Raw genomic sequence first — 5832 nt, 5'->3', positions numbered from 1 at the left:
AATAAATGCTCATAACCAGCTAATATGTAAATAGTAATGTCGTCTACACATTTTATTATCGTTTCGTGAATTTAGACTTTATATTTCAACCTAAACATCTGTCACAAGGCTTTTGTCTCTGTACCATTATTACGAATGCAGAGATACATTTCACAGACAGTGTAAGTTTTGAAAATCAATGCTGATGGCAATGAAGATTGTGATATTAAAATGTAACATGCAACATGTAAACTTGCAACAGATGGCAAACAATAAATATTAGTAATGATCTTGGTCTAGAAATCAATATAATATTCAAACGACCATCCTAATTTCTCAAAGTAACATGCTATCATGTCCACAGAATAAAAATGTATTCTCACTGACGACGTTTTTTGGTCAAACGATCGTCCTAATTTCTCAAAATAACATGCTATTAACAAGACATATCAGAAGCTTAAGAAGATACTACTCTAAATAAGCAACATAAGACAGCTCTGGGGTTCCATACCTACCATAGCCATCAGTTCATTGAATTTGATATTAACAATCGTTGAGATAAATTAGAGCTACTTTAATTTGTAAAAAAGCGCATGTCTTCCAAAACAACCTAATCATCTAATTAGTGAGTCAGACTTAATATAATGTTTACTCACTACAAATATATCTTAAAAAGAGTAAAAACTTGAAGGCTGATGTTGGGTAGTTCAAGGCCATAATTCCAAGGTGCCTCAGGCGATTTGGCTAGTTAATGAACTTGGCCGAAGAGTTATGATCATAAACATCTGGTTCAAGATTGGTGATGATCGGAGAACTGATGACTTAGAGTGCGGACAATAGAAAAGAAATGGCAAACATGTATTTCCCCTTTTTACACATAAATATTTTCATTTGATGTATATCAATACTTAATACCAAATATCGTTAGTGTATTGGAATTTTTGTATTTCTCTACTTACCAGAAGTTCTAGAGATCAAGCGAGTTAAAACTACATGTCGACATCGAGACAAACGAAAGAAGAAAGAATGTATATATCTTCTGTTCTGTCTTTCATTGCTGGTGTTTCCGTTGTAAACGCTAGTAAGAATTTATTGTCATATTCGTATTTTCTTTGAGATTCCTTATTTGAAACCTTAAGCTTTTCTTTCATAAACTTTTACTATTTTAAATTCTTTCTTGAACTGTTGGGAGCAAATTTTCATAACGATTTTCTGCTATTTTACATCTTTAGTAAGACTACTGTTCTATAAAAGAGAAAAGATTCATGTTCTAAAACAGTTAACTGATGCACAGTATTTTTCATCAAAATGCATAAAATTTATTACAGAAATTAATATTTAGGCTCTGTGCTCGAGGTGAGCTTTTGTGATCGCCCTGTGTCCGTCGTCAACGATTTGACATTTAACACTCTAGAGGTCATAATTTTGCCCAATCTTAATGAAACTTGGTCAGAATGTTACCCTCAATAAAATCTTGGACGTGTTCGATACTGGGTCATCTGAGATAAAAAAACAAGGTCATCAGGTCAAATCAAAGGAAAAACTTGTTAACACTTTAGAGGCCACAATTATGGAAATATTTATATGAACGTAGTCAGAATGTTAATCCTGATGATCTTTAGGCCAGGTTTAAATCTGGGTTATGTTGGGGAAAAAACCTGGTCAATAGATAACAAAAATCAAAGGAAAAGATGGTTAACACTTAGAGGCCACATGTATGACTGTATCTTCATGACACTTACTTAAATCGTTAATCTGGATGATCTTAAGGTCAAGTTTGAATCTAAGTCATATGGGGTAAAAAAAGTAGGTCATCAGGTCAAATCAAAGGAAAAGCTAGTTAGCACTCTATAAGCCACATTTATGACCACATCTTAAAGAAACTTGGTCAAAAAATTAATCATGATGATCTTTAGGTCAAGTTTAAATCTGCGTAAAAAACTTGTTGGTCACCAGGTCAAATCAAGGGAAAAGCTAGTTAACACTCTAGAGGACATAATTATGAACATAACTTTATGTAATTTGGTGAAATGTTAACCATGTTTGAATCTCGACCATATGTTGTCAAAAAACAAGGTCATCCGGCTTGAAATTTTGTTAACGTGTACGGGTTTGCACACCAATCTTATAACTGGCTTTCAGTGACCATGAATGTGACTTACTGACTCTCAGAACTAGACTCAAGCCTTTCACTTGAAATAGTTCGTTCAAATCACGTCCCTAAAATCAAGTGATCTCTAAGACTTACTGGTTTAACAATGACAACATTTACAACCTTGGTCTATAACAAGTGTGCAATAATCAAAAAATGGAATAAAAGACACTGAAATTACTGCTATCGTACTTTTCCAATTAAAATAACATCCTTCTTTTTTGAGCACTAGAATAACACTCATATAAAACTCTATAAGTCACATTTTCTACTTGATCTTCATAAACTTTTGTCAAAATGTTTGTCTTTATGAAAGTAAGGTCAACTTAGATTCTTACTTATCAGGGGTTAGAATTAGGTCAGGTGAGCGATACAGGACCCTCAGGACCCTCTTGTAGAAAAAGCAGAACTTTTATTCACAGTTGTATTCTTAAATTAAAACGTACTCATTCTCTTGACTTCTTTTAGAAATCACTTTCTTTATTGAAACCATGTATCCCTTTTAAACACTATTGTTTCTAAGAAAATGTTCAAGTTTGTCCTTTGGTTGAGGGGCTTTGGTTGTTTTATGTCTAGTAAGACTATAGATACATTTTGAAAGCGAAAACACAAGTACGTTAAAACAATAGTAGCAAAGAAAGTTTCATCAAACATGATTGTTGAAATACTAAGATGCGATCGTTTAACTTAAAAATAACTAAATCGGCCTTTAATTGGTACCACTTAACAATGTAATCATATTTAAATATATCCAACTCCTACGAAAACCTTTGCAAATTATACGCTGAAAAATATGATATCATCAATTAAGATGTTTATTATATATTTAATAAAGTAATGTATTTCAAAATTTTATACTTAATAATTTTAAAACTGTAAAATCAAGAAGTGTGAAGAACGAGGACTTGCCTTCGAGGACTGAACTGTAAGGTCTAAATATTTTCTTTAAAATGTATCCGCTTATTTTCGTGACAATAATGCCTAAATTTACAATTTGCAGTTCTAGCAAAAGATGTCACCAATGTTGCTCTCGAGAAACCAGCTTACATATCTAAAGAATGTCCGTTGGACAACCCTAATGACACTGCCTATAAGGGAGTGGACGGAGGGATTAGTCAAAATTTTAAACACAATACATGTTTTATTGCCAGTAAGGCCATAACCAATTGGTGGTACGTGGATTTGCTTAAACCTTACAATCTTTACGGAGTGGAATTGAGGAACAGAATAGATTGTTGTGGTAAGTATCTTTCTAATAAGAATTTGAGAAAAAATAATTTCTAATATAAATTTTGAAATTTGGTAAAATGTTACGCTGTAAATTATCACAAAGATCTTATCTGGTTGATATTACATCAATAATTTCATAGTTTTCAGAGGACAGACTGAGAAATGTTTATGTTTTGGTGGGTGATTCTCTGGATAATTTGAGACCGGCGGCTTACCGTTATTGGCCTATTACAGCGTCTAAACAATTGATTCCCTTCCCACCAAATACAACAGGAAGATACGTTAAACTTCTCCATCAGGCAAATGAGGTATTTCATGTATGTGAAGTGATGGTGTATGGACTTCTATATTAAGATTTCTTTTACTCGGACGGACATCTAGAATATAACCGATCAAGGACTCCAACCTTTATAAAAAGTGTTCTGAAAACAAGTTGATTGGGAAACCTGTCTTATAATTTTTACCTTAAAGTGTCTTCCTCTTTCGCTATAACATGGGAAACTCAACTAGTGCCGACCGACACTAATTTAGAGTGAGTGCTGTGGTAAGAACATGCTCAAGAAGAAAAGACATAATAAGTATTTTATACATTTTTCGGAATAATGATTTTTCAGTCTATAGGGTTTTGCAACAAGAAAGACTTGTTACATGTTTGCTAGGCCTCTTGATATATTTGCCTACTAGTAATTGATACAAGCTGCCTGGAATGCTGAAAGATGTTTTGTTTATACCTCTAAAGTGTACTGAGATGTTGAAAATAAGTTAAAATTATAATATTTATTAATATCGATTTTGATTATTAAAGTCCTTATGATTTCCTGGGTAATTACGATTTTGCACATTAAATGAAAGTATACAGTTACAAAAAGCCTTTTTAATCAAGTTTAGTACAAATATAAATGTATTCACCTGAAAGATATTATTATAAGGTTATTTAACATTGTTCTGTACAATACGGAGATATATTTGGACGAGTACCCAGCTGAGAAAACCATATTGGACGAGTCCAAATATATCTCGTATTGTACAGTACAATGTTAAATAACCTTTTTATTCTATATCTATTTTATCTTACTATAATAATAGTTTAAATTAAAAATGTTTCACTGAATATTGTATTCCTGCCTTTTCTAATTTCTCCCAGCTTGGTACGAGTGCAAATATATATTATACAGAACAATGTTAGACCTTAAATAACCTTTTTATTCTATATTTATTTCACTTCATACGTAACATACGCAATTCATTGAATGTTGTTTTTTCTGCGTATCATCATAAAACAAGGGCTGTCACTAATGGTGAAAAATGCCCCCCGCAGCGCCTTGACCTTTGACCTGGTGACCTTTGACGTGGCGATCCCAAAGTCAGTAGGGGTCGTGTACTCAATAAGTACTATTTGCATGTGAAGTTTGAAGGTCCTGTGTGCAGTGGTTCGCGACTAAAGTGCCTTCATGCAAAAAGTTAACGTTGGCCCCTGTGACCTTGACCTCAAAGTCAGTAGGGGTCGTGTACTCAGTGAGTACTATCAGCATGTGTAGTTTGATTGTTTCTGGGTGCAGTGGTTCGCGAGTAAAATGCCTTCACGCAAAAAATTAACGTTGGCCCCTGTGACCTTGACCTTTGACCTGGTGACCCCCAAAGTCAGTAGGAGTCGTATACTCAATGAGTATTATCAGCATGTGAAGTTTGAAGGTCCTGGATGCAGTGGTTCGCGAGTAAAGTGCCTTTATGCAAAAAGTTAACGTTGTGACTAACGAATGGACAAAACTAATATGCCTCCCTTCGGGGGCATAAAAAGGTATATGGTGCAACCTCCCTACAACAGCCATTTGGCGAATTGGATGATAATGATACTTGGCCGGAATATTATGCCCACAAACATTGTCAGCAAGTTTGGTGAAGATCGGATGAAAACTGTTCGACTTAAAAGAGCGGACAAGGCTAAATTCCCCGTTTTTCGAGTAATTCCAGGACTATAATCAAAGAGTGTCTGGTACAATTTGGCTGGTTATCGAAACTGGCCGAGATGTAATGCCCACAAACATTGTCAGCAAGTTTGGTAAAGATCCGACGAAAACTGAATTATAGAGCAGACATGTTTTGGATGCTGACCGCCCGTCCGTTGCCATTCATAATCTTCTCCATTTTGTTAAATAAAAACTGCTGAGGTAGCTATTCAGACAGTCAGGGCTGATACCAATTTCTAGGTTTCGTCCGGAACGGCTTCTTTAAGCGACTTTTCAAATATTCCAACATCTGATGATCCTTTCTACTGTATTTTTAAGTTTTTGATTATTAACGTACGTTTTAATATCTAAATCAGATAGCATTGTTATCACTTGAATCGTTATTGTGTGTTGTAAAAAAAACCTTAAATTAAATCAATATTTCAAGACGCATAATCAAACTCTGTACATAGAGCGCCTACTTCATCCGATTTACATTCGGAACATTTTCACGCGTTTCGGGCT

The sequence above is a fragment of the Mercenaria mercenaria genome, chromosome 1 (assembly GCF_021730395.1).
Source record: "Mercenaria mercenaria strain notata chromosome 1, MADL_Memer_1, whole genome shotgun sequence".
NCBI lineage: Eukaryota > Metazoa > Mollusca > Bivalvia > Venerida > Veneridae > Mercenaria > Mercenaria mercenaria.
Note: the sequence above shows the minus strand (reverse complement) of the source record.